The sequence below is a fragment of the Malaclemys terrapin genome, chromosome 17 (assembly GCF_027887155.1).
Source record: "Malaclemys terrapin pileata isolate rMalTer1 chromosome 17, rMalTer1.hap1, whole genome shotgun sequence".
NCBI lineage: Eukaryota > Metazoa > Chordata > Testudines > Emydidae > Malaclemys > Malaclemys terrapin.
In genome coordinates, this window is record NC_071521.1 from 25183242 (window position 1) to 25193542 (window position 10301).

Sequence of the window (10301 nt, forward strand, 5' to 3'; positions counted from 1 at the left end):
CTCCGTGGAAAATTTCCAAGGTTAAGTGAAGCTAAGATAAAGGAAGGTGTCTTTGTTGATCCTTAGATTTGTGAACTTCTTCAAGATGATGCATTTGACCATGCACTGCGTGGCAAGGAAAAGACGGCATGGAAAGCCTTCCAGTTAGTGGCAATAAATTTTCTCGGAAACAACAAGGCATACAAGTACAGGTTATTGGTGGAAAACCTCCTCAAGGCATACAAAAGCCTTGGTTGCAACATGTCACTAAAGATACATTTTTTGCACTCTCATCTAGATATTTTTCCACCGAACTGCGGAGCAGTGAGTGACGAGCACGATGAGCGATTTCACCAGGACATTGCAACAATGGAGAAATGCTATCAGGGCAAATGGAGCCCATCAATGCTTGCAGACTACTACTGGACAGTGACAAGAGATGCTCCATTTAATGAATACAAGAGACGAGCCAAGAAGCGCCGAGTAGACACTGAATAGGACTAAACTATGTACATAATAGTTTTTTGCCTTTTGTTTCATAATACATTTTATTTATATAACCCTTTTGCTGATTTTTAAAGTGTTACATAAACAGGACAGGTGAAATATTATCATGTAAAGCAACCATAAACACATGAAAAGACCTAGGTTTACAATTTATGATTAAAACTCTACCATCTACACAATATACATAGACATAAAATGTAAAAACTTAAATATCTTAGAAACAGTAGCCAATCAGTTGTTTTAATTGTCATATTTGAATTCAGCACATCAAAATACATAATAAATAGCACATTTTATCTCTGAAGCAGACGACTTCTCAAAAATAGTAGACCAGTGTTACGCGCAACCAGACACCAGGGTGATTAGAAGAGCACAGCAGGACGTGCTGCGCATCAGAGAAGCTTTTAAACAAGTTTCATGATTGGCCAGGCTATGGTGTGACAGTTCTGTTTGTTTCAATCATAGAATCATAGAATATCAGGGTTGGAAGGGACCTCAGGAGGTCATCTAGTCCAACCCCCTGCTCAAAGCAGGACCTAATCCCAACTAAATCATCCCAGCCAGGGCTTTATCAAGCCTGACCTTAAAAACCTCTAAGGAAGGAGATTCCACCACCTCCCTAGGTAACCCATTCCAGTGCTTCACCACCCTCCTAGTGAAAAAGTTTTTCCTAATATCCAACCTAAACCTCCCCCACTGCAACTTGAGACCATTATTCCTTGTTCTGTCATCTGGTACACTGAGAATAGTCTAGATCCATCCTCTTTGGAACCCCCTTTCAGGTATTTGAAAGCAGCTATCAAATCCCCCCTCATTCTTCTCTTCTGCAGACTAAACAATCCCAGTTCCCTCAGTTTCTCCTTGATGAAAACCCGCCCCCTTGGTTCACTCTACTTCCCTGTAAGCCAACCACCCTCCCCCCTCGATCACCGCTTGCAGAGGCAATAAAGTCATTATTGTTTCAAAATCATGCATTCTTTATTAATTCGTCACACAAATAGGGGGATAACTGCCAAGGTAGCCCGGGAGGGGTGGGGGAGGAGGGAAGCACCGGGCGGGGTGGTGGATGAGGGGAGGAGGGAAGGACAAGGCCACACTGCATTTCAAAACTTATTGAATGCCAGCCTTCTCATCTCACTCGTCCCTCCTGTCCTTGCGTTCATTTTCTGCTTTCCTGGACTCTGACATTGTTTGTCTCCACACATTCTGCTGAGCTCTTTCAGTGTGGGAGGACTGCATAAGCTCAGAGAACATTTCATCGTGAGTGCATTTTTTTCATCTTCTTATCTGCGCTAGCCTCTGGGACGGAGATGATAGGGGTAGCATTGAAACATTTGCAGCTGCAGGAGAAAAAAAAGGGAGAGTAGTATTTAGAAAGACACATTTTAGAGAACAACGAGTAGACTCTTTCACGGTGAACCAAGCTGTTAACATTACATATCACATGTGCTTTCGGTACAAGGTCGCATTTTGCCTCTTATATTGAGGGCCTGCCGGTTTGGTGTGAGAGATCACACACGCAGGGCCGGACAACAGAATTCGGCTTGCAGGCAGCCATGGTAAGCCACAGTCAAGGCCGGCTTTAGGCCAATTCCACCAATTCCCCCGAATCGGGCCCCGCGCTTAAGAGGGCCCCATGCCCAGTGGCAGGGTCGCCCAGAGTGGGGGGCAAGTGGCAGAGAATCCCTTCCCTGGCTAGAGGCACCTTTTTAATTTTTACTCACCCGGCGGCACTCCAGGTCTTTGGCAGCGGGTCCTTCACTCGCTCCGAGTCTTTGGCGGCACTTTGGCGGCGGGTCCTTCAGTGCCGCCAAAGACCCAGAGCGAGTGAAGGACCCGCCGCCAAAGACTAGGAGCGCGGCCCGGTGAGTACAAGCCCCACGTGTTTTTTTTAGCGTGGTTTTTTTTTTTTTTAGTCATCCCTGTCGGGGCCCCGTCAAAACTGTTCGAATCGGGCACCGCACTTCCTAAAGCCGGCCCTGGCCACAGTCTTTTGGCTTCTTCAACCTTCACAACATGTGGTTATGGTTTCAAACAGCAGAGTCCTCCTTTCCCATACCAAGCACCCATTGGGTTGGCCATTTAAAAGGAGAGGCTGTACTGGCCGCGAATGCATCCCAAGTCTTCAGGGCAAATTAATCATTAAACACGCTTGCTTTTAAACCATGCATTATATTTACAAAGGCACACTCACCAGATGTGCCTTCTCTGGCTTCATGGTCCGTGAGCCCCCCTTGGGAGGGTTGGGAGGGTATTGGCTCCAGGGTGATAAACAGTTCCTGGCTGTCAGGGAGAATGGTTTCTCCACTTGCGTGCTGTGTGCTATCCTCATCCTCCTCCACCTCCTCATCCCCAAAATCCTCATCCCTGTTGCATGAGACTCCCCCCTTGCAGGTGTCCATGGACAGGGGTGGAGTAGTGGTAGGGGCCCCCCCTAGAATTGCATGCAGCTCATCATAGAAGCAGCATGTCTGGGGCTCTGACCCAGAGCATCCATTTGCCTCTTTGGTTTTTTGGTAGGCTTGCCTGAGCACCTTAATTTTCACGCGGCACTGCTGCGGGTCCCTGTTGTAGCCTCTGTCCATGATGCCCTTGGAGATTTTTTCAAATATTCCAGCATTTCGTCTTTTGGAATGGAGTTCTGATAGCATGGATTTGTTTCCCTCAGCTAGGTCCCACGTACCTGTCACTCTCCATAAGACTGATGGCCTGGGGAGGCAGTGGTTCAAAGACTTGTGTGGCCTGAAGTGGCCCAGGGACACCCACAGGGACATCGAGTGGGGAAGAACATCTGACTCCCATATCCCCTTGGCATGCTCTAGTCCACAGGAAGTCTTGGGCAGAGAGGGACTAGCCTGCTTTCCTCCTGTAGTGGGGACAAAAGATCATGGCCCATCTGTCTCTCCCCTTCACCTGAAACCCTGATGAGAGGGAAAGGGCTGGAGCAGGGGGAGGGTGAGAACACGGCACAGATGGCTGGCCCCTCTGAGCCAATCACCTCAACAGAACCCAAGCCAAGAGCTCCTCCTCTCTTTTGGTTGTGTTAAACTACCCCGATCTTATGATAATGTTCAAATGAGGAGGGCTTCCCAGCTGGGGAGGCTATCCCAGAAGACAGGTGGAGGTGGCAAGGAAAAGAGGAGAATTGGTCCCACTTCTGAAGCCAACCGCTGAGGTCTCTCATTGAGACAGCAGTCCAGGACCTGACCAGTGTGGACATCCACCAGCATGGCTTTGGTTACATGGGGGGACAGGTGATGCCTTCTGATTGAGGCCCAGCCCATGAATGGTGTGAGGCCAGTAGAGGCCCCTAGAGTGCTGGGAATGAGTCTCCTTGGAATCCAGTTGCTTGGGAATGCAGCCCAAAGCGGGTGGTAAACTCCTTCTAAGGCTAAATACTGGCATGAGACCAATAGTCAACAAGTACCATACGGGAAAGTTGAAAAGAACTTTGAAGAGAGAGTTCAAGAGGGCATGAAATTGGTAAAAGGTAAACATGTGGGGTCCACTCAGTCTGCCTGCAGGATTCAACCCAGTGGGTTTGGTTGACTAGCCTAAGATGACAGATCCTCCTCGCCCTCCTCTGGGGGTTTTGGTGGGAACTACTGCCTGGACAGCTCAAGTAGGTTGCATTTCCACGAAGGTGGAGCACCACAACCAGCTCTGGGCTGGCTGGGAAGGCCTGGCGGGCAGGTGGCTCACTGCTTCACAGCAGTGAAAGTTACAGCCCCCTGGCCACAGCTCTCACCACATCCTGGGGCTGAGGGAGATGACCACAATTTCACTATCCCCTGTGGCTCCCTTTGTGAGGGTGATGTGAGGACCTGAAGGGGGATGGGACCCCCTGCGATTGTCAACCGGGGTAGACTGTCATCAGTGTGCCCTAGCCACATCTCACCTCTGGACTGGGAGGGCTATGCCAGGTGCTCAGGGCCTGCAGCGATGTCATTCACCACCTGACCTGTCTTGAAACATGGACCAAGGAGTCTAACATGTGCGTGTGTCAGATGCTTGAATGAAAGCCCCATGGTGCAAAGAGAGGGCTGGCATGTGCCTGCTGAGATGAGCTCCCGAGGTCACTGATTCGTGGAGGGTGCACCACTTCCCTGACTTGTCCGCCCTGTCGTGGCGGTGGTGCACAAGTGTACGTGCTAGGACCCTATGATGGGGCGCTGTACTCACCGCAGATGGTGTGTCCTCCTGGTCACTCTGGGGAATAGCTCGCCAGGTCGATGCCCCTTCCAGCGGTTACATTCTGTCTCTCTCAGCCTGTGGCCCCTCTCCCACTCCAGGAACTGCAGCATCCTCTTCGTAACTCGTCCCTCCGGCCAGGTCACGTGTGGTGTCCCCTTCCGGGATGTGCATCAAAGTCCCTGCTCACCAGCAGTCTCAGACGTCCCTCCCATTCACTGCCCTAGGCCCCACTCCCTCAGTGACTCACAGGGAAACCCAGGCCCTGCTCTCTACACTGTGTTCCAGCTCAGGGACCCTCCAAACAGCACCATGGTGTGTTTCCCTCCTGTACCCTGCCACCTTTCCCTGAGCCTCTTCCTCACCTCCTGGCTCCCCCCACTCCTGTGGATTTGCCAACCTCTGAACTCCCTCCTCCCAAGGAGTAACCATGGGCTAGTTGTCTCTATAGTCCCCTGCCCCCAACACACTGCCCTTCTTCCAGGGCGTTACTGCAGACTACCTCCCTGCAGCCCCCTCTGCTTCCAATTTTGTGTCTTTGTATAAACCCAGTTAGGGCTTTCCTCCCAGCCTTAATTCTCCCATATTGCAGCCTAATTAGCTATTTTGGCCAACTTGGCACAGTTCAGCTCTTGCAGGGCCAGTGTGCACCCCATCACAGACCCGTAACGATGGTGAACTGCGCCTGAGCAGCATGAAGCCAGAGGAAACTCTGGTGGAGGTCTGTAGTAGTCCTGACGTGCAAATCAGTCATCCAACCTGGGCATTGGAGTGAAAGACTAATTGAACCGTCTAGTAGCTGGTTCCCTCTGAAGTTTCCCTCAGGATAGCTGGCACTCATCCATATCTGCAGTTTTATCTGATAAAGTGAATGAATAGAGGTCTGGGGGCAGAAACAATCTCAACCTATGCTCAAACTTTAAATGGGTAAGAAACCCGGCTCACTGGCATGAAGCTGGGCATGAAATGGGAGTGCCTCGTGGGCCACTTTTGGTAAGCAGAAGTGGTGTTGGTTGATACACACAGCAGGACGGTGGGCATGGAATTCAATCCCGCTAAGGAATGTATAACAACTCCCGAAGCCCCAAAATCAACTAGCCCTGAAAACAGAAGGTACTGGAGCATCAGGCCTATACCCAGCCATTGCTGGCAATGAGATCTGTGGGGACTGTGCTGTGACAAGTAGGTGGTCTGCTTCAATGGGCCTTGAAGTTTAGGCCATGGGCCTGGGTGGAACTGCTGCAGGAGCAGATCTTGGTGGTAGTAGCAAATATTAAAAGGAGAACTTTTGAAGGGTTAAACAGCAGTTGAACATGGTCAGTAGGTCCTAAGAGATAGGCGAGTGCCATTCTGAAGGGATGGGCGATGGCCTCTGTTGCCCTTAGCTGATAGAAAAGGAATCAGGTTCAGATCCCTGAATGCAGAGGGGCAGAGACGGGTGCCAGGAGACATCCAGTGCGGTAACTCAGCCAATCCCGGTGATGCTTGTGGGAGACATAGGGAGAGTTCTCTTTTCTTTGTGACAGCCAGGGCACCTTGCAATGGGTTCACCCCAAGAGGGGGGGCTGAGCCTTGGAATGCATCATGGTTCTGGTGGCATCCTGTGAGCTCTCATTGGGGGAGATGGTGTAAATGGCCCTACACATACCCACAGCAGGTCTCCAGAGTGAACAGCATATTAGAACAACGTAACTAAGGGAAGTTGGCAAACTGGATCTGTAACTTCAGGATAAGGCTCGGCTCTAAGGGTTGGGTCAGTCAGGCTGGGACGCAGAGCTAGATGTGAGCCGCGGCTAGATAAGGCACCGCCCTCTCTGGGGGGTGGGGGAGGTGGCAACTCTGGATGTGAGCCGAGCCCTTCCTGTGGATTGCCCCAGCTGCAGTGGGCATCACGCTCCTCTCTCCTTCCATGGGGACAGGAATGGAGGTGGCACTCTGGCTCGGCCAGCACCTAGCAGTGACTTAGAACTGGTGTGGACTGGAGAATCCTACTGTTTAATTAAAACAAAGCGCCATGAAGGCCTGCCATGGGTGTTGATGCTAGGTGATTTCTGTCCTGTGCTTTGCATGTCAGAGTGAAGAATCAGTGAATCACAGGTAAACAGCAAGAGTAACTATGACCTTCCTAAGGGTTCTCCTTATGCTGAGTCAGACACGTGAGGTTGTAAGAAGTGACTTCCAGGAGGGGAGGGGGCTGTCTCCTCTTGTGGCTGGGATATTGTTGGTCCAGCTGGATAAGTCGGCTGCACCTCCCTTCTTGAGGTTTGCAGATTCCTTCAACTGAGTCCTGATCCTCTTAGGGTAAGAAGATAATGTTCTCCACTATTCTCTTAATGGGATCTAGTTACCAGGGCAGCACTATAGAGACCTCAGCCTCCCTGGGGTGCCCACCAGTAACACTTTCCTTTATGGAGGAGGCCAAGCTGCCCTTTCCTACAGGGTTGTGATACGCATTAAATCCTATAGTTCAGACCACACAAATCTGTGTGATAAGGCCATGAAAAGCTGCCTATGACCATTGGGTTAAGAACATTGAGTAGAACATCTACATTGTCTCTTTGTCCACTCTGGCATAGTCTGAAGCACTAAGAACTGTTACTTCAAGTTGCCGGGATGGTGGACCCCACAAGAGCAGAGCTCACTCTTCTGTACACTCCCCCAGACTGTCCAAAGTGAGGTCTGAGGTGATGGTGAGGTGCTTGAATCACTGCGTTCAGGACTGTGGAGACTTGATGACCTGACATCATAACCAATAGTGGGTCTCTGTGAACTGTTGCTGAGGAGGACTCTGCAGATACAATATCCTTGAGCATGATACCAGAACTGGAGGTTGGTTTATGAAGTCACTGGCTGAATTTGGAATAGAGGACTGGGCTGGGAGTCACCAGACCAGTAAATGCTTTGTGCTGCTGGCTTAAGAAGGTTCCGAAAATACTGATTCCATGACTGTTATTTGCCTCATATGATGTCCTACTTCTTTCCTCCAGTCTGCCTACCCCTCTCATTTTCTACAGAATCTCGTAATGATCACAACAGATCATGAGTGCTCACGTGGCTGTACAATATGGGAGATGGGCCACCTGGGGAGATGGGACCCAAAATAACTCCCAAAAATAGTTAAATGCCTCATCATCTAATTAGTGATGCACATGAATGGATGAATGAGAGCCCCACTGTTCCTACCTCCTATCTAGTGAAACCAAAGCCAAGGGAATGAAAGTGGCAAAATCAGAGTGGAAAGAAGGCCATGTTGAGCTTGACTGTAGTTTGGCACTGTGAAGAGACATGAAAGATGTAGAAAAAATGGGGAACCTCTGAAGTGCTGGTGAAGTATCACTACTCTTATGGATTTTTCATTTGCCTGGAGCACAGCCAGAAGGAAGCTGACTTTTACTCAGAGCACACCTCATGTTTGTGGGAAAGCTGGTGCTAAATCCTTTGTAGATTATCTGGTTCTTAGGTTTCATGCATAGCAAAGCAGCTACCTTGCTGCCACCTATTGAAAGTCAGCCTTTGACCCAAGACTCTGTCTCTTTTCCCAATAGCTCTGCTCCAGGGCAGCCCGTCAGTGGAATAGCAAAGTTGCCCTCAGTGCAGGATGGAGGTTGGTTCCCTCCTGGGGCAGAAGGGCAGGGTAACCCTCACAGGAGGCGGGCCCAGCCACCTCCTTTGCTCCCATCTGGGCCCACAGGGACTTGGGCCCAGGCAGGGCGGCCATCGCTGGCTCTCTCAGGAACCAGGCCCATTACACCCAGTTGGTTGACCTAGTGGCCACAACTCTTTCCAGCCAGGCTGTCTCTCAAAGCGGACCCCAGTGGGGATGCTGCTCCCTGCCATGAGAAGCCACAGAGGAAGGCTTAATAGTCGAGATGCACAAGAACATGGGAGGCTCAATAGTCGGTCCCTAGAGGGTAACTTGTGGCCCTTGAGTGGCACTGCACTAGGGTTGCCAGGTGTCTGGTTTTCAACCTGAATGTCCGGTAGAAACCTGCAGTAACCAGCCTCTGCCACTGGGGGGTGGGAAGAGCAGCAGCTGCTGCTGGAGCCTGGAGGAGCAGCTCTGCTTAGCAGCTACTGCTCTTCCCGCCCATCCCAGCCTGATGGAGAGAACTGGTTGGCTCCAGACCGGGCTCCAAAGTAGGTACCAGCGCCATCTGGGGGGCGGGGGGAACCTATCTGCCCCCCCACTCCACAGTGCCCCAATTTCCCTGGCCCCTCACTCCAGGGACCCACCTCCCCACCCCGCTGTGCCCTGATTTCCTACCCCAGCCCCTCGTTCCAGGGACTGAACCCTGATGTGCCCCGATTGGACAGGTGGGCAGGCTCCATGTCAGCTCCTCCCAGCCTGGCTCTGCAGGTGGCAGGTGAGCCCCGGGAGATGGAGGAGCAAGCAACGGAGGGACAAGACAGGTGGGCGGGGTCTTGGGGGAAAAGGCACGGCAGGGGTGTTCGGTTTTCAGGGATTAGAAAGTTGGCAACCCTACACGGCACCTGTGTCCAAAGAAGTTATCGTTTCGCTGGTTGAACCTTCATGGAGTCACGAGTTGGTTAGCTGTTAACACTGAGGATTCAAGTTGCAACAGGTATGTATTTTTGTGGTTTAAATTTCCCTGCTGGTGACATGCTGTTCTCATAATTTGCTTTCTGACTGAAGGCAGAGGAGGAGAGTTCTGATATATGAACACAAGCTGTAGTTGGGTGCTGTTTCACCTTTTGGCTGCCTTGCTCTTCCCCTGCCCCTCCCCCTCCCAGACTAAGTGAAGCTTTTTCCACTCTCCCCTGCTCTTGCAGTCAAGGCAAGATTAGAAGAAGAGAGCAATTCCGAGAATCAACCACTTTGGGTAGACCCCCCCAGCAAGATTTTAACTCATAATCCCTGAGCGACAGAGTCAGGCCTCAAAGTTTTTTGGCACAAGCATATGGCATGTAATGGTATTCACAGAGCATAGGGCACTGTGTAATCCCCTACATGCTCAAGAGTTTTCTGTTGATGTGGAGAAGTTCCCTTTTCACATTCAGCAGAATGGGTTATTGGAGTTATGCTCTAATGGGCATGAAGCTGCATGGGTTTGTATTCTCCTTCTGGTATTGTGCCTGTGTCCTCTGCAAGCTTAAAGTGCACGTGCTCCCTTTCTGGGAGCGTAGTTCGTTGTTGATTGTATCAGGTGGGCTGTGTTATGCCCTTTCTTCTGATATGGCCTTTAATTGTGGAGCAGAGGGTCTTTCTAAACATCTTGGAAACGACAATTCTTCTCTCTTCTTCCTCCCAGGGATGTGGAAGTGGAGCCAAATAAAAGCAGGATGTGCGGGGGAGAAGGAAGAGGGATTTTCATAACTGGGCACATCTGCAGATTCCATTCTCCATGGGAGCATGGCCATCCTTAGCCTTTGTCCCTGCTCCTAGACCTCTGAAAACCATTCTGCCTGAAAGCTACCCAGTTTTGAGAGCTGTGTATCGATCAACATCGGTTGCCTTTCCACATGTGGATAGGGGCTCTAAGCTCCTGAAGGTGCCAGGCGAGACCGGTATGTTTATTTGTGTCTCGGTGAGGACTGGAACCTAGTGTTGAAGTCACAGAGTGATTAATCCTCTGGCAATGAGGGGCTGCAGCAATAGTGAGGCT

At 50.7% G+C, this 10301-nt stretch overlaps 1 long non-coding RNA gene across 1 annotated transcript; it reads right to left on the bottom strand.

Moving 5' to 3' along the window:
* Positions 1 to 709: 709 nt before the first annotated feature.
* Positions 710 to 6034, bottom strand: LOC128825296 (uncharacterized). The gene is made up of 3 exons (XR_008442646.1): positions 4669 to 6034; positions 3170 to 3352; positions 710 to 1826 (listed from the first exon to the last, which is right to left on the bottom strand). It is a non-coding gene; the product is annotated as an uncharacterized LOC128825296 (long non-coding RNA).
* Between the last annotated feature and the right edge of the window lie 4267 nt (positions 6035 to 10301).